General features: G+C 34.0%; 1 protein-coding gene across 8 annotated transcripts in view; it reads right to left on the minus strand.

Annotated features, from left to right (window-relative positions):
- XRCC4 (X-ray repair cross complementing 4) overlaps positions 1–20,165 on the minus strand; it is a 236,406-nt gene that overhangs the window by 170,095 nt on the left and 46,146 nt on the right. The gene's annotated exons all lie outside the window — the stretch shown is intronic.

Raw genomic sequence — 20,165 nt, forward strand, 5'->3', positions numbered from 1 at the left:
TCATCTATAAAATGAAGATGATAATAGTATCAACCTCATAAAGTTCTTATTAAATTAGCTTCTATTTGCAAAGCACTTAGAACAGTCTTGGCTCATATAAGTGCTATATTAAGTGCCTGAAAAATGACAAATTACAGAAAATTACATGACAAATTTAAAAAGTAATTATTTTGATGTAATCAAATTTAAATTTGGTCTCCTTCTTAAGTGGGAGAAGTTTAAAAAACTAGAGGAAGAGGTCTGTACCATCTCTTGTGACACTGAGGTGACAGCAGTCTATAAACAACTAAAAGATAAGTCATGGAAAAACACTGAGAAGAAAAGCAGAACACTAATCCAAGACAATCATAACCGACTTCCTACTTGAAAATGCCACCTCATTAGACTTCTGACAGAACACTTTCTGAAGTAAGAACAAATAAAGAACTTCACAGAATAATGCAAACAAAGGCTTGTCAATCATCCTATATGGTACACTGGCGACATCTGCATACATATACATATGATCTCATTTTGGATCGTAAAACCTTTGATATCTTGGAACAAAGAGGCTGTTCTCATCAATACCTAGAACATTTCAAGGAAAATACGGGCAAATGAAGCAGAACTGACAGACTACCTTCCAATTAGACACTGTCCCTACATAATTGTAATTAATAATGGATGCATCCAAGGGTTGGAGAATATGCTCAATATATTCGATCATGAATTTGAAAGCTGACTGTTATACAATCACATGGATAGGCTACTGGAGTTTTTCCTCTTTTGGTTCCCTCAAACAATTTCATATTCTCTGACTGATACAATCCAAATGGCATACGCTATCAAAGTTAACCCTTTACAGGGCTCTCAGAAGTAAGAATCTGACAACTTGAATTTGTTCTTTAATTTCAGAAAAAGAATAAAATTTGGAAGATAAGATTCAGAGCCACTTCCTTTTTTAAAAAATTCTTTTAGCTCACGACATATTAAAAATGAAGAAACACCAAACAGGGTCTTAAAAATTAGGAACACTTCTAAATGTTTACATTTAACAAATTATTGATTTAACATAAAATTCTATACATTTACAACTGTGTCTAATATAAAATTTTATGCATTTCTGATCATAATCAACAGAAGCTCTGAAAATATTCATAGCACAATATAGGTAATCTGATCTGATAATGGGACTCAAATTTTAAGTAGTAAGATAAGAGAATTATTCTTTCATCCTATCAGGGTTTCTCTGGAACTGTAGGTAAAATCTTATTTGGAAATAACATCAAAAAGCCTAAGTTTGAAGCCTTTCACAAATGTGAATTTTGCCACCAAGAATGTTTCAATGGATTGCTCCAACAGATTTTATTACCATATATTTTAATCTCAATTTTTCTGAGATTTTCTACTTTTTCCCTCAAGTTTTCATGACTACAGATTAACTCCCACATTTTCCACACAGGAAGACATCAGTAAAATAAAAAAGTGATAGAACCCATGTGAAATAAGGTCATGGGAAGCCCCTTGATACTTCACCTATCATAATAGCAAAAAGTTTTATCTTTTACATACTCACTTACCTTGGTCATGCTATAACTAAATTATAATTGCATCTTCACCGAATTTCCTATATTCAAATACTCTTTTCTTTCAGCGTGTCCATCTGTTTCAGTCTCACGGCAGTGCTCTGAATATTCATGGATGCCTTTTAAGTCGCATGCACTAGCACTCTGGGACAAACATTCCCACGGCCCTCAAACTATCTTACGCTCTCCAACTACCCCGGCTAAACGACTAACAGTTCCACTAGATTATAAATTCTCTAAATAAAGGGAATTATCTGTCTTGCAAATAGATCAAAATATGATTTGGAAATATAAGCAGCACTGAAATGAGTAATCATTACTTTTTTCAAATAATGAAAGTATGGAAGAATTTTAATAATTTTGAGAAGTTTCAACACATTTTATTACCTTAAAATTGATCGCTGTTTTCCTATTTTCCATGTAATCCTCCAATACGTGTCTTTCTACCTGTTTACTAATCCCAGAATTCTGTACTAACACAAATTCCATAGAACTTCACAAGTTCTAGGAACCTAATTTCAATATATTTCTTCTCTTAGTTTGTATGGCTGGGGTACAGTCCAGCTTAGGCTGTTACTGACATCTGTGTCATAGGAGCACATGTCACTTGGAGAAGTAAAGCAATTTGGTGAGTGGTGGAAGATGAGAACTATAAAAGGAATGAACATAAATATATCAATTATAGAAAATAAATATTTTGTATTTTTTGCTCAATGTTGTACACATAAGATTAGTACTTTGTAATTATCATATTTTCTATTTATAACTAAAGAAAAAAGCACAGCTTCAGCAAAAATGGGCAACATTCCCTTCTGCCTCCTATGATTAAAATTGTTTGCAGTTCTCCTGCAACAGTCTTATGAGGAAAAATTTTTAATATTTATTATGAATCATAAAAGCCAAGCCTCAAATCATCTTTGCCCACTCATAAATTATTCCCCCTTACTTTCCTCTTTCGTTTCTAAATATTATGACTTTACAGTATTTGACATAATTATCATCTTTGCATGAAATATTGTTATTTATCTTGTGTATCAGGTAAATTTCATTAGTTTATTTTGAAAAGTCTCTTTCATAGGTTGACAACGATATTTATTAATTATCAACATAAAACCTTTTTATATTGGTACTGGAATATAGACAATGATTCTCTCACAATCTAGAAAGGGATCTAATCCCTGTTGTAAAATGTCATATGTGGAGTGGTTGTTTTCTGAATTTATTAAAAAGAAAATAAGAATTCTTTTTAAATGGAAAAATAACTGTTAGGTCATCTAATCCATCTGTTGTCATGTACTTCCTCCTAGCCCAGAAGCATAACAGGCCATTACAGAAGATGATGTCCTAATCCTTTACTTGGTAGAAATCCCATGGTTTCACAAATTTAAAGTTATTAAATACAGTCAGCTTTTCTCAAATTGTTTTCAAGAGATAAGATCCCACATAAGTATTTAGATTTAGGGAGTGCTTCCTCACACAATGATACTACAATAGAGCAGTCATATCTACATTTACAAAAACTTCTAAACTGCATTTGAGTAAACAAACTCTTCACCATATAATGTACTACCCACCTAAGTAGATTCTTGATAAACAGCTACTTGGATGGACAACAAAGTTCAAAATAAGGATTGGCATTTTGAATCACAGAATATCCAAAGGGGTATTGTTGGGGTTTTTTAAAAACAATTTTTCATTCATACAGCAGTGGTTACTACCATAACTTTATCAAAAATTATTTATGTTCTTAAATGTTCACAGCACAGTTTTATATAATGAGGAAATAATTAAATCCATATTTTTCGAAGTGGGTTTTATATCCTAGTAGAAGTATGTGGCTACGAGCCAAGAAAGTGGGCACAGCAATCCACATAATCAACCTGGACCATCAAATGAACATTTAATTCAAGCATTGTGAGAGTTGGAAACTTTTCTTAACAGTAAAACAATCACAGGTATAATATGGAAGAGAATATCAAAGTCATAGGCATATTCTGAATTCTATTTTTGACCAAAATAATGCATGTACATAATTTAAAAAGTCAGGGTTCTACAACATTTATGATGAAAAAGTCCCATCCCATGTCCACCAGCAGATTTCAGCTCCACATAAGCAGCCTTTCAATGCTTTTAGCTACTTTTCATGACTCATCAATTTTAGCCATTCACGATGATTTCCTTTACTCTTTCTTCAGTCTACTTACTATGCAAGATGTGGCTCTAACTCTTTCAGCTCTCCTCACTCCCACTTCACTTTCTCTGCTTCCCTTCATCCACCACAGTTATATCGTTTTAATACATCATTTTACGTTTACATAATTATGAATGTATAAAATTGCTCTTGGCTGAACTATGTAATATACTATGATTTTATTTTCTTTCTTGTACAACTATTTGTTCTCTGAATTAATTACTGCTTCACTTCTGCATTTGTTTTGTTTTCTATGTATTTATCACTAATTCATCCCCAAAGTCTCCAATAGAGTTGTAAATGTCTCTAAACACGGACAAACATTAATTAGGCATTACATTTTTCCCCTTGGGTAGAACTTTCCTGAAGCCCTCTATCTTTTCGCTCACCCACGGGGTGGTTACTCCCTGGGGCTGGAGCAAACCAGTTATCCTGGGATTTCAGCCCATCACTATCAACGGACCATTCCCTTTGCCTCTCTCCCGGATTAGATATCTACCTACTTGAGTACTTGTCTTTTTCTTCTCTCTTGGTGTACTCCCTGTTTTAGTGAAACACACTCTGCAGAAACTAAATGAGAAGGAATTCCCATGAGGTAAAATTTCTGAGAACTTGACTATCTAAAGGTATCTTTATTGACTATTGACAGTTTGGCTGGTTACAGAAGAATTCCAGGTTAAAAATTATTCTCCCTCAAAATTTGATCTACTCTTTGCTAGCTTCCAGTGTTGCTATTGAGACGTTCAAAGACTTTCTCATTTCTAATGTTTTGTGTGTATTTACCCTTTTTTTCTTCCTTTCCCAGATATTTTTGGGGTCATCCTTGTATTTCAGTACTTTGAAATTTCACAGTGATACATGACCTGGTATGGGTCTTTATCCATTCATTGTGCTGGGTACTTTGTAGGCGTTTCATATATATTATATATGTCCCACATATACAACAAATATTCTTGTATTTTTTCTTTTATAAAATTAACTTCTTCTCTGTCATTTTCCTCTATCTTTTTCTATAACTCTTACCAAAGAATGAAATTCTTGGATCAATGAACAAATTTTCTTTTCTTTCCTCTCCCATTTTGTGCATCTCTTTTTCTTATAATTTTACTTCATGGAAGGCTGGCTCCATTTATCTTCCACCATTCTAATATTTTTTTAAACTTATTTTAATTTTCAGGACCTCCGTCCTTTCTCTGATAGCTCTGTTTTAATAGCATATATCCTATTTTTGCTTTACTGATGCAAACTTCTCTGATTTATCTGAAATATTAATGATAAGTTATTAGACATTTATTCTGTCCCCTTCAGCATCTCTTTACTCAAAGCTGTTTTATAATTTTTATTTGATTTGATTATTGGGTTTTATACTACAGAATCATCCCCCCCCCCCCAAGCCCTCCGCCCAATACCTGGTAATCCTTGACTATCCATTCATACTTAAGAGTAAGGAACAGAGAACTTACTGTAAACTCGGTATGGAGAGGCCTCAGTATAGCGTGGTCATGCAGAGACACTGTATTTCAAGACACCCCTACCTGCCAATATCCAAGTCTTTTCTCTTGATCAGTTCCTCCTTGCACTCGGGAATTACAAGACTGGCTGCTAGAATTCTTGCAATTAAGCAAGGAAAGGGAGACTGTTCCCATTGTTAATTATGTAGATTTTCATTTAATCCTCATGTTTTTCATACAGTCCTTCAACCTGTTCAGCTGTATTTGGTATCTGTGAACCCAGATTTTTTTCAGGAAACAAGAAGAGGGAGAATGAGGTGCATGGCTACCTGGGTGATCTAAATGACCCTTATTAGCTTTGAACAAATCCTCATGCTTTCAACACTGTTTTATACCCTCACCTTTGGAGGTAACTGGTACCTCCAATTCCTGAGGCTTTCCGCTTAGGACCCAGTGTGCCTCTGTAGCAACCTCCCCTGAATACATTAGAGTCTTCCTCCACTCCACTTACTGAGTTACTAATCATTCATATGCCTTCCATCATCACAAATTTCACAGATATCTCTTAGATGCCCTCTACTATTCTTCTTGGCTTTGTGAATTTGTACTGAGTTTCTGCCATGTTAACAGAAGGGCTCATACAAAATATTTAAAGCAATATAAGACACTTGAAAGAAATTTTGCATTTATGTAAGCTAATAGGCCAATCACCTAGTTCACTCCCCTTAGCAAAAAGAGATAATTGAGTGGAAAATTTTGAGGAACAATGTCTAAATACACATAGTCTCTGAATTCAAAAACTAATGAAAAACTGATCTTTGACAAAGGAGCAAAAGCAATACAATGGAGCAAAGATAGTTGGTTTCAACAAATGGTGCTGGAACAACTGGACATCCACATGTAAAAACAGAAACCTAGACACAAACTTTATGCCCTTTACAAAAATTAACTCAAAATGGATCATAGACCTAAATGTAAAATGCAAAACTAAAAACTCCTAGAAGATAACATGGGAGACAACCTAGAGGACCCTGAGAATGGCAGTGAGTTTTTAGATATAACACCAAAGGCATAATCCACCAAATAAATAATTGATAAGCTGGACTTCATTAAAATTAAAAATGTCTGCTCTGCAAAAATAATGTCTAAAGAATGAGAAAATGAGATACAGACTAGGAGAAAATATTTGGAAAAGACAAATACAATAAAGGACTGTTATCCAAAATATAGGAAGAACTCTTAAAACTCAACAATAAGAAACAAAAAACATGATTAAAAGATGATTCAAAAACCTTAACAGACAATCCACCAAAGAAGACATAGAGATGGAAAATAAGCATATGAAAAACTGCTCAACATGGTATGTCATTGGGGAAACGCAAAATAAAACAAGAAGATACACTACACATCTATCAGAACGGCCAAAATCTGGAACACTGATAACACCAAATGCTGACAAGGATGTCGAGTAGCAGGAACTCTCACTCACTGCTGGTGGGATTGCAAAATGGTATGGCCACTTTGGAAGACAGTTTGGAGGTTTCCTATAAAACTAAACATACTCTTACCACATAATCCAGCAACTGCATTCCTTGCTATTTATCCAAAGGAGTTGAAAACTTATATCCACAAAAAAATCTGCACATAGATGTATATAGCAGCTTTATTCATAATTGCCAAAACTTGGAAGTAACCAAGATGTTCTTCAGTAGGTGAATGGATAAAGTATGGTACATCCAGACAATGGAATATTATTTGGCACTAAAAAGAAATGAGCTGTCAAGCCAAGTAAGACATGGAGGAACCTTAAATGCATATTACTAAATGAAAAGCCAATCTGAAAAAGCTACATACTATACAATTCTAACTATATGACGTTCCGGAAAAAGTAAAACTATGGAGACAATAAAAGATCAGCAGTTGTCAGGGGTTGGGAGCAGAGGCAGGTGGAGATAAATAGGCAAACCACCGATGATTTTCATGGCAGTGAAAATACTCTATATGATACTATAATGATCGATACATGTCATTATACATTTGTCAACACCCAGACTGAACCCTATCACAAACTATGAACTTTGGGTGATAATGTGTTCCAATGGAGGTTCATCAACTGTAACAAATGTACCACTCTGGTGGGGGGTGTTGACAGTGGGGGAGGCTATATATGTGTGGGATCAGGTAGTATATGGGAAATCTCTGTACCTTCCCCTCAATTTTGCAGTGAACCTACAACTGTCCTAAAAATACTCTTAAAAAAAATTAAAGAATTAAGATAATCAAACTCTAATTGCAATTGTAACCATACAAAAGTCCATCAACTGATTATTAGATAATCAAATTGTTGTCTATCAGTGCATCAGAACTCTGTTCAACGAGAAGGAATGAGCTACTGATACAGGCACCAACATGGATGAATCTCACAAACATTATGCTGAGCAAAGGAGGCTGGCCATATAAGATTACATACTGTATGATTCTATTTACACAAAGTGCAACAACAGGCAAAACTAGTCTCTCATGAGGGAGATCAGAAGACTGCTTGCCTACGGGGGATAGGGATTGACTAGATAAGGGCATAAGGGAATATTCTGAGGTGATATTAAAGTTCTGTACCTTGACTGAGGTGGTGGTTACACAGGTGTATACATCTTCAAAACTCATCAGACTGTACATTTAGGATCTGTGCATTTCACTGCATATAAATTTTATCAGAAACATAGAGAAAAAAATATATATGCGTAAGTCTATCTTCAGCTAGTTAAATGACCAAAAGTTTTGCCATAAGATTAGTGGTATATTTAATATTTAAAGATGTATATACCTCAAAATAGATTCTTTTGCAATAATTAACTTTACCAAATAATACTGAGGATTTCAGTTTTGACGTTTAAGTCATAGATCTGAGAGCAACTCCCTAGTTTCAACATTTCCTTCTTTGACTAATAAAAACTATTTTTTTTAGTAAGATTCGTTGATTTCTTAGACATCTTCACTTCTTAAAACTACTCTCTCACTAAGGAACTTAATTTGATTGTGTATGTTAGTATTTCTCAGGAATGACTTTTGATTATTTTTAAAGTATACCACTGAGAATATTTTAATGTTCAAGAAATACTATAACCTTTTAAAGAGTAACTACCTTATCCTAGTTAATAAATGGCATGTTTACATGACAGTGCTCAGTTTGTTTGATTTTTAAGCTTTTTACATTTTATATGTTGTTTCTTAATGCTGTTTCATCACTAGCACATTTTCATTTTCTTGTGAATAACCATTTTCACAAAGAAATAGTTTTATTACTTCATAATAGTTTTTGTATATAATACAGTATGTGGCAAAAAACAAAGGAGTTTTGAGATATCAATTTATCAATTTAGCTCTCTCACTTAGTAAGTGAATTAACTCCCATAGAAGATCCTTTAAGGTGTAGAGGATTTAAATTTGTGCCTTGGGGAAAAAAATTACTTTATGTCACACACTTGCGTAGCACACCAATGTAAAATCCTTGAATATCAAGGATATACTGAGAGCCCCAGGCCTTTAGTCTTATTCATCACAGAGGATTTTAATTTTATCCTTTAGTTGTAATGCTTTTATTTTGTCCAATTAGTCTAAAAACACAATAAAAATACTAACAGAATATATTATTTTTTAAAAAATATACTCATATCCCATATAATCCAAAAAAGAACAATGTTTAGAAAGATGAGACAAAAAGAAAACAAAGAGCATAAAACAGCTAGAAATGAGCTATTACACAAAATATATCAGACGAAGACTTATATTGTAACTTGGGCTATGTCTGTTATATAACTACTATTTACTCAACTATATGAAATGTTATCATTTGTTACAAGCAAAAATACAACTGTGTTATGATTGTTAATTTGTTTCAGATGACACTGGCACAAACTCATAATTACACAATTATATAATACGGTAATAATATGATTTCACAATATATAATGAAAATTAAATAGCATGATGTATGCCTGACAGAAACCTTGCAGGAATTCTGCCAAAATCTCCTTCTCTTCCAGGTTTGTATTTCATGAATCAAAAGAAGAAAAGTATGAGTATTCCTGAATATAAACTGTTCAAATCATTCAAAAAATAAAAAACTTTGACTTTATTAAAAAATAGCTGAAAAAGATCTGTAAAAAGCCCTATAAGTGCAGTTTAAAAGCACAAGGTAGAAGTTACTACTACTAGCACTTAGGTCTTCTAGAAACTTAAATTCATTCCCTAAGACTCACATACACTATATGGATCACTCCATAAAAGGCTTTTTGCTTTCTATACAACGAACAAATCATCTTGAAACAAATATAAATATAGCAGCGGAAGCAAAGAAGAGGATGAGTAAAGGGAAAAAATAAGGGTGGCGAAGAGGGCATGACCACAATAACGGTATAAATCTGAACAGAGCAAAACATTTTCTTAAAGTGAAGTATATTAAATGATGAAATAATCTCCCTAGGAATGTAATGAAAGCCGCATCACTTAAGTCTAGAACGAGCCCAGACAAAGCACTTGAGAAAATCCCACAGGGACCAGACTAGTACTGGCAGGGGAATTGCTTTGATGAAGGTCTTAAATTTTCAACTGTTTGTCATTCAAAAGACAAAGATAGGTCATATTCCCTGAAGAATGTAGCTGCAAATAAATGATGCACGAAGACCTCATTTCAAAATTAAATGTTATGTTCTTCTCGGTTTGCCCTTCTAAAAATTTCAAAATAAAATAGTTAACAGTTTTTTGCGTTGAACATATTTCATTCACAACTAACAAATCAGTTATGATAACTTGTTTTATTTAGTCTTCTATTTTTAAGCTACCAATTTCCAGAAAGCATTTAACTAACGAGAGTAATATATACGACAAATTAACACGTAAAAAGCCGTGAAGATTACAGTTCATGTTCCCTGAGTAAAGTTAAAGAAAGAAAAGCTAAAATAACAATAGGTTTAAACAAAATATCCTAGAAATATCTGTTTTTAAAATTGTTTTTGAAAAAAAGTAAAAAAATGATTTTTGGAAGAAATCATTCTTAAAAAGGGTTTTTCTTAAGTTTTATCTTGGCACCAAAATGAATATTGACATTCAAATTATGTAAACGTTTTTCAACTATTCTAGGTGCTAAATTACTATTAGTTAATCATATTCTAATCATGTCTATTCTTACAGTTTTAACAGTATTTTTAGATGAATTTTTTGGTGTATTAGAAAAATGTCTAAACTATGATCATCTAAGAGCTGCTTCCTGACTTATACATTAAATCACTCCAGAATAGGCCAGTCTAAGAGGAATCTTCGTATGCTGAAATTAAATCCATCAAGGACAGAGTTAATGACTCAATTAATATACATCTATTTTATACTTTACATAAAACTAATAGTTTCCAATTTCACATCATGTAAGGTGACACAAAATCAATACCTGCAAACCCTTTTTAAGCTAGTGAATACATTAGGCAGGTGATTGGTATATACGAAGCAATTAATAGTTTTGTATACTACTTGCTTGAATAAAGGGACTGAGGGAAAGCCTCTGAAGGGTGACTAAAGTAATATTTTGCTATAGTATTTTAATCCTTTCCCCCTTTAGAAATACATCAAAGTTCACTTTAAAGATTCTGATGAGGACTCCCCCAAGGAGGTTTGATAGAGAATCATATGTTGAACGTACTTCTAGCAGGCAAGGTTATGACAAGCTTTGTTTTTAGTAAGTAATGTTTTCAAGACTTTTTCTTTCAGAGCAGTTTTAAGTTCACAGCAAAACTGAGAGGAATGTACAGAAATTTCCCATATACCCTTACACATGTGCAGCCTCCCCCATTATCAACATATTCCATTGTCTGATGGACCCCAGCTTATTTACCCATTCACCTACTGAAGGACATCTTGGTTGCTTCCAAGTTTTGGCAATAAAGCTGCTACGAACATCCCTGGGCATGTTTTCGTGTGGACATAAGTTTATAGCAGCTTTATTTCTAATTGCCAAAACTTGGAAGCAACCAAGATGTTCTTCAGTAGATGAATGGATAAATAAACTGTGGTAATTTAAGTTTAAAACAAAGAAACAAACTGTTACTTTTCCAAATATGTAATTATTATGATACTGAATATACTTTTTGAAACTATATCCATGCTCTTTCTCCTTTCCCAGCCCCAAAGCTAAGAATTATTTGTTTTAAAGAATGAGTGAAGGGGTAAAGGAGAGAATTCCAGACAAGGTGAGAACATCAGCAAGAGTATAGAATAGAAAAATACTGTGGTTTCTGGAGAGAAATGAAAAACAACATGTGTGTGTTTGGATACATAAGAATCCCCAAGACTAGGAATGATGAGAGATGAAGGGGCATGAAGGCACAGGCCACGTAATGAGCGCCTCAAAGAAAAGCTTGAGCCATATCCGTATAGGCCCAAGAGGCACCTTGTAGTCACCTTCCGATTTGTCCAATTGATTTGTGAAGTTTATATGTAAAGGAATCCCTTACATAAAATAATCCCCAAAATAACTCCGTATATGGGCTATAATTAAACATTTAATGAATGTCTACTGTGACAGGCTGACATAATGGGGTCCCAAAAATATATTTACTTCCTCATCCCTGGAACCTGTAAATATTAACTTGTATGGCAAAAGATGTGATTAAGTTAAGGCTCTTGAGGGAAAGAACTTCTCCTTATAAGTCAGAGGGAGTTTACACACACACACACACATACACACACACACAGCACGCAATGTGAAGATGAGCCAGAAATTGCAGTGATATGAACGCATGACAAGGAACAGCACCTACAAGAGCTAGAAAAGGCAAATACAATTGTGAACATCACTGAACTGCACACTTAAGAATGGCTAAGATGGTAAATTTTATGTTATGTGTATTTCACCACAATTTTTTAAAAAATGGGCGGGACTGGGGGGTGGAAACAAACCTAGAAGAGGCATGGAACAGACTCTCCCCCAGAGTCTCTGGAGGGAGTGTGGCGCTGCCTATACAGACAGCTTGATTTGGGGCCTCTGGCCACCAGAACTGTGAGAGAATCAATTTCTGTTTTAAGCCATCCAGCTTGTGGTAATTTGTTACAGCAGCCACAGGAAACAAATGCCCACTATATGCAAAAACCATGTATTTCAAAATAGCAGGGTTATGTATAGAGAGAGAAAGAGAGACAGACATAGATATATTTATATACGAATTTTAGACATAGGGAAACATTATGGAAAAATATCAAATGTTTTCATAAAAGTAAAATAGACTCATTAATATGTATTTTACTTTTAAAAATAAGTGTAATATTTCAAAATTAGATTCTGAACTTTATGGAAAACAAATATTACAAACATGAGAGTATTTTCTTCACAGGATAGCCTTTTATGGAACAGTATATACCCAATGATTGTCACAACTAGAGGAAATAAGACGAGAGACCAGAACGATATTTATTATGCAGGTGGCTTTCCTCCTAGTATTACAGGCTTACATACTGTCAAAAAAGAGATATATCACGAGCAAGAACTGTTACTGAACTGAATCCGGAAGAAAATATCTTTTCCTTTGCAAGAAAATTTACAGAAAATCCCACCTATGAAAAGCTTTTATATATATATTATTTTTTATCAGATTCTAAAAGCTGATGAATAGAAAATATTTCCATCAAACATATAAAATCTTTAGTTAATACAAACATGAAGAAAGCTATTTTAGTTTAGTTGTGCCTGTATTAACAACAATAAAAAAATACTCTATTCAAAACCAATAACACACACTTTTCCATTTTGATTTACCAAGGTTCTGCGTGCACTACTATTTTCGATAAACACATTTATGCTGAAATAGTACCACTAAGCAAGAGTCTGGAACTGACTGCAAGAACAAGTCAGATATCAGTACATAATAATGTTACCTGAATATGTAGTTTGATGCAGAATAAGAAAAGTCAAATTTTATAATACAGATTCAGTTCAGCAGAGATTCTTCAAAACCACACGTAACCAAATTTTTTTTTTTTTTTAAAGATTGGCACCTGGGCTAACAACTGTTGCCAATCTTTTTTTTTTTTTTTCCCTGCTTTATTTCCCAAGCCCCCCCCTCCACCCGCCACCCCCGGTACATAGTTGTATATCTTAGTTGCAGGTCCTTCTAGTTGTGGGATGTGGGACGCCGCCTCAACGTGGCCTGACGAGCGGTGCCATGTCCGCGACCAGGATCTGAACCCTGGGTCACCGCAGCGGAGCACGCGAACCTAAGCACTCGGCCACAGAGCCGGCCCCTAAAATATTTTCTAAATGCATCGCTTCCCTTGCTAAAGCACTTTGTCACTACAGTCCTAGGACTGATCCCAGTGAGTACTCCAAAGTGGAGCTATGGTTAGCCAGCTGTTGGTAGGACCACTTATAATTCCATAAGAATCACTTACAATTATTTCTTATTTTCTAAACCTATATAATATAAAACATACAAACTCATAACTAATATTTCATAGAAATTCAAAAATGAAACTGAAGTATTGAATTAGCTGTGACCAAACTATAAAATATTGAAAAATGTTAATTCCATTGCTGTTAACAGTAATTTAATATTAATTTCCAATTATTAAAATTAAAAAAATACATCCTAGTCAGGAATCTTTTTAAATTTTTAAGCGACTAAGAGATGTCCCCCCTTCCTAAGTTAAATTTAATGCCTAAGAATATTTAAGTGTATATGTAGGCACAATTGTTACAGGACTTCATATATATTTATTTTAAATAACTGTTTTAAATTTAAAAGAATGTTCTACAAAGATCCATGTTCTTTTCTTGTTATTAAATTTTTAATGTTGAGATAACTGTGGATTCACATGCACTTGTAGAAGTAGTACAAAGAAATCTTGTGTAGACTTTACTCAGTTTCCTAAATGGTAACATCTTGCAAAACGATAGTGCAATATCACAACTAGGAAATTGACATTGATACAATCTACCCATCTTATTCAGATTTCCCCAGTTTTACATGTATTCATTTTCGTATCTGTGTATTAAGTTCTATGTAATTGTATTTCATGTGTAGGTTTCTGTATCCATCACCAGAGTCAAGAACACATTCCATTACTACAGTTCCATCACCATAAGAAATCCCTCATGTTGCTCTACGCTTAACCCCCGGCAAGGACTAAGCTGTTCTCCATCTCTACAGTTTGGTCATTTCAAGAATTTTAGAAATAAATAGAATCACCTTGGGATTGGCTTTTTTCAGTCAGCACAATTTGCTTGAGATTCATCCAAGTCATTGTATGTATGAAAACTTCATTCATTTTTATTGTTGAGTAGTATTCCATTGTAGATGTATTACAGTTTGTTGAACCACTCAGCAGCTGAAGGACATATGGGTGGTTTCCAGTTTGGGGCTACTAAGAATAAAGCTGCTATGAACATTACTGAACAATTTTTATGTGAATATAAGTTTTCATCTCTCTGGAACAAATGTCCAGGAGTATGATTACTAGGTCATAAAAGTATTTGTTTAGTTTTATAAGAACCAGCCAAATTGTTTTCCAGAGCAACTGTGACAATTTATGTTCCCACCAGCAATGATTGTGTGATAGTTTTTACACATCCTCCCCAACATTTGTTACTGTCACTATTTTTTATTTGAGTCATTGTGATAGGTATGTAGTGTGATATTTCATTGTGGTTTTTAATTTGCATTTCTCTAATGGTTAACTATGTTGAACACCTTTTCATGTGCTTACTTACCACCTTATAATCTCTTCAGCGAAATGTTTGTTCGTGTTTTTCACCCATTTTTCTAATTGAATCGTTTGGTTTTTTCCTGTTGCAGTTTGAGAGTCTTTGTATATTCTAGACACTAGTCCTCTATTGGATATGTGGTTTGCAAATATCCTCTCCAGTCTGTAGCTTGTCTTTTCATCCTCTTCACAGGGTCTTTTGCAAAGCAAAAGTTTTTAATTTTTTTAAGGTCCACTTTATCAATTTTTCCTTTCATGAATCACACTTTTGGTGTCAAGTCTAAGCACTTTTTACTTATACACAGATCCCAAAAATATCCCAAAGATTATTCCTTATGTTCTCCTTTCTAAAAGTTAAATGGTCTTATGTGCTAGATTTAAATCTGTAATTCATTTTGAGTTAATTTTTGTGTAAGGTGTGAGATGTAGGTGGAGCTTCATTTTCTTGTCTATGGATGCTCCAGCACCATTTATTGAAAAGGCTATCATTCCTTCATTAAATTGTTTTTGCACTTTTACCAACATCAGCTGGAAAAAAAGAGTAAGGTTGGTGAGTAGTCCCAGGTGGCTGGAGTGGTTTCTACTTCACTTCCCTTCATCATCTTCCCCAACAAGAGCCAGAACCAACTAAAAAGTCTAAGTCATATGATTTTAGATTGGCATGAATTTTAAACAATGACACAAAGTGGAGCAGAACTATCATAATTACTAGGCTTGTCCATGAGGCATTTCCTGATTCCTTGACCTGCAGTTGAGCATTCCCTGGTAACTACTGCCTCAGGATTTTATATCTACTTTGACTACAACACTTAATGAATTAAAATGATTTTTTTTAAATATCAATTGTGCATATTTGTGTGGGTCTATTTCAGCCGTTCTCAATTCTGTTCCGTTGATCTGTGTCTATATCTGAGCCCATATCATACTGTCTTGATTAACGTAGCTAAATAAAAAGGCTTCATATCGACTAGAGGGACTCCTCCCACTTTATTCTTATTTGTTAAGTTTGTTTTAGCTATTCTAGGGTCTGTGCCTTTCCAGTGGAATAAAATTTAGAATATATTTGTGTCTACAAAAACTTTCTCTGTGATTTGACAGAAATTAGATTAAATCTATGGGTTAATCTGGGGAGAAATGAAATCTTTACTACGTTGAGTCTTCAATTCATAAACACAATATATACCTCCAGTGATTTAGGTTTTTTTAAATTTCTTTTGGATACAGATTCTGTACACGATTTATTAAGTTTATATCTGAGTATCTCACTTCCTTTGGAGCAACAGTCAATAATATTATTTTTTATTTTGGTTCCTATATGTTTTTTGTTTCAAAGTATTTTCAAACTGGCTTACATTTGATAGGGAAAATTGTTAAAGACTTTACAACAAGCAAAAAGATATTTCTGAGTGTCCTTTCAACGGAATGCTGGATGTTCTTGAGAGAGCCCCCCAGGTTATCTGATTCTATAGAGGCGCACAAATATGATTGTCTTTGACTAGGCTCTTTTATAATAGTGTAAGTTGTAGAAAATTGTTAGTAATGCTTACGTTTGTGTCCATACTAATTTCCACCCACAGAAAATATGATTCCAAACATTACATTGCTCTACAGAATATTATCCAGTTTTAGATAGATTAGTAAATTTATTTCAACATTACTGATTACCTATATATCATATTCTCCTTTGAAACAGTTTTAATATCTCACAAGTTCCCTCATTAACTAATGAGTTAAATAAAAGCTTTTATGGGTTGATTTCATATTTATGAGTCATGATTTTACTTTTTTTGAAATTATACTTTAATAGATTTAATAAAAAACAAAAGTTGGTTTCATTTTACTAAACTGCATGTGAGGTAGTTTTACTTTCCTTGTTAGGCTGTTTAGATATGAATTTCTCACTCTACAAGTGTCAAACTGTAAAACTGACAAAGTACAAATGCAAGGATCAGTAAACTTTTTCTGTTAAGGTTCAAACAGTTAATATTTGAGACTTTGAGGACCATGCAGTTCTCTGTTTTAACGATTCACCTCTGCCCACATTGCACAAAAGCAGCCGCAGACCATAAGTGAATGAATGTAGCTGTACTCCAATGAAACTTTATTTACAAAAACAGAAGGCAGGCTGAATTTCGCCCACAGACTGTGGTTTGCCAATCCCTGGCCTAAGGTGTTGCTGTTTTAAAAAAACAATTCTCAATCTTTTTTCTAAAATAAAACCCACATTTACAAGCAAACCACTCCCCTGGCTCTATCAAGGATGAAATAGTTGTCTTCTGGTTGTAGCATCGCCAGCTGCTTCTGTGTAACGCCCAGCAAGTTAATTACAGCTCCACTCATTTCTCAGAACTGATTCTGACCAGTATGTCTAGATGCTCTGACAAAGATCTACTACTGACGATGATTATTTTTCCTTCTGATACTGATAGAATTCAAAAAAATGACTAATCCTCTGAGTAAAGTGTATAGGACATCTTGAATCCTACTGTGTTGTTCATGGGAAACCACTACTTGTCAAAAAGCAAATATATTTAGTATACAACATATATAAATATGATGCAGTTGGAAACTTGGTTGTTGATGAAATATTCACAGTTTAGTGTGCAAGTGAAAAGTGGGAATCTCAAAAACTATCCCAGAGTAACATGGCGGTGCTCACGTAAACCTTTCTCTCTTTTTCAAAAATGCACTTATGCTAAGTATTGTGCATGTATGGTCTACGACCTCAAATAAAGTAAAACACAACATTTAAGAGAAGTGGGTTAAATAATTACAATACTTATGTCATCATGCAGAGTGCTATGGAAATACACAGAAGGAACAGAATTCAGACTTGGAAGAGAAGGTGGCGAGAAGATGAAGGTGAGGATGGTTTGAGAAACCAAGGGGTGTGTGTTGATAACTGAGCCACGTCTCAAAGTATCAAGATTAGTAGGGTAAGGATAGTGAGAAAGCCAGCAGCACAAGCAGAAAGGATTTCTTAGTGGAAATAGACAGGGAAAGTTTGAGAAAACAGATCATAAACAGCCTCATATGCCATGCTAAAAAGTTTAATTTTTAAGAAAATTAAAAATTAAAAATTTGGAAAGTTTTTGAGAATTGTTAAAATATTTTAAGTAGGGAGCAGATACAGAATGTGTTATGTCTAATAACAAATTATTTTGCTTTAATAAGTCTTTACCTATAAATTACATGCATTTTAAATAACCAGTGTTATTCTAGTTACTTTTCAAAGACCATCTGTAGTTACATTCATGGTGGGATAGAAAAGGAAAAGAGAAATAGAGTTGATGCCAACTGATTGCCAAGGCACTTTTACATACTACTGGAAGAATATTACTGTTCCCATTACAAGTGGGCTGAGGCAGAGAAGCTTAGCAAAATGCCCTAGGCCCGCACACTGAATGAAAGGGCTGGATTTGAACCAGGAGTTACCTACCATGAAAGCCCATGCTCTTCTGATTACATACTGGCAATATTTTATAAATACTTACCTTGGGCTATTACCACAAGCAACCATAAGCAATACAGTGAAGTTACATCATACGTGTACTTAAGATACACAATATCAACTTTATGTGCTTATGAAAAAAAATACAAACAAATATTTTTGGTACAACACAGCACCTAAATTAAAGGTAACATTTTCACCTGGTGCTCACTGAAAGCAGCAGCAATGTCTTTTATCACTAGAGGAAAAACTGCATGTGCTGGACTTATTGGTCGACAGTGCCATGGATATTATACTTAACGGTAATTTAAAGGACTTCTGAGGGTAATTTTTGACCAGGTTCAACTTTTACCTTAGGCACTGAGTTTAAAATTTAGCCCCTCCTTCCAGACTCCACTATAATTGTAACATAATCCTCCATGATTTACACGAACTCATTTCACTTAACCTACCACTCTCTATGTGGAGGGCCATAGGCAAACAAAGCACTTAAAAAGTGCTATATGCTTATGTTTATATAAGAAAGTTTATGTAAGAATTTTGTTTTTAATTTAAATAAATCTTATTTTAAAACTTGCTATATTAAAAAACATACAAGCTCTATTTATAATAAGACATGTTCCAATATAAAAAATCCTCTTGACCAGCAGACTATGAATTACACAAACACACAATTCCCTGAATAGGTTTATCTTCATCACAGAGGTAACAATTCCAGCCACAGTAAATCCTAGAAATCCTTCACACTAATTTACGGCTGTGTGACAGGATACAGAACAAATTTCCAAAAAGTTAGGATATATTTTTGGAAAATATCATTGCATACAAGTCCAATAATCTTTCTCATTATTCATATACCATCAATGCAAGGACTTTGGTGTTTGTATTTATGTTGAACTCTCAGTAAGTAGTTAATATTCACATAAGTTTTCATTGTACCCATATTTTCTGTGACCATTGAAAGCATAACTTCACCTTTGAGCATGCTTTTTTTCCTTAATTGAGCAGTTAGTTAAATTACCTGGGAAACACTCTGAACTCCTAGTGACCTCTGCTATCCAAACACTCCATCACCAGACCACACAATTATATTACCACTCCAGCCTTGATCTACCAAACTGTGCTTAGGAAGTTTTTAACACCAAGAGGCTTCCTCTGCAAAGTAAAACACTTACTTGATTATGATCAATTCCTATGAATGTGCATCATTCAAGGATACTCAATAAAACCGATATCAGAGTGATAAGCACGTTTTTAATATTCTCAAAAACCCCATTGTTGTGGTAAAACACAGAGACAGACAATACAAATATAATATTTTATGAAGAATAATGGAATTGCACAGAAAGCTAGTTGGACATTACTTGAAATGATAAGATGTTTACCATAGTAAAATTAAAGAAAATATTATAATTTAGCCACTATTATAAGACTCTATTTCATTATCAGATTTTAAATTTATATCAAAGAAGGTTCTTCCTGTTTTGTTATTTGTATTATTTTCATTTTAAACATATAATCTCAGCAGCTCAGGTACGTGGAAAGATTTATTTCTAAGTAATCACTACCTCACGTCAAGCATAAATCACAGAATCGGCAATGCTATTTGCTTAGGTGGCAGCAGTGTAGGCGGCTAAGCCTCAATAAGCCCTCACTGGACCCTGTGGGTGGCCCATTTTGGCACTGCAGCTGGTTTAGCACACAGTATACCAAACAAATTGTTATTTTAATAGGAATAAACAACACCGTCTGCTCTCACTACT

This window comes from Equus caballus, chromosome 14 (genome assembly GCF_041296265.1).
Source record: "Equus caballus isolate H_3958 breed thoroughbred chromosome 14, TB-T2T, whole genome shotgun sequence".
Taxonomy (NCBI): Eukaryota; Metazoa; Chordata; class Mammalia; order Perissodactyla; family Equidae; genus Equus; species Equus caballus.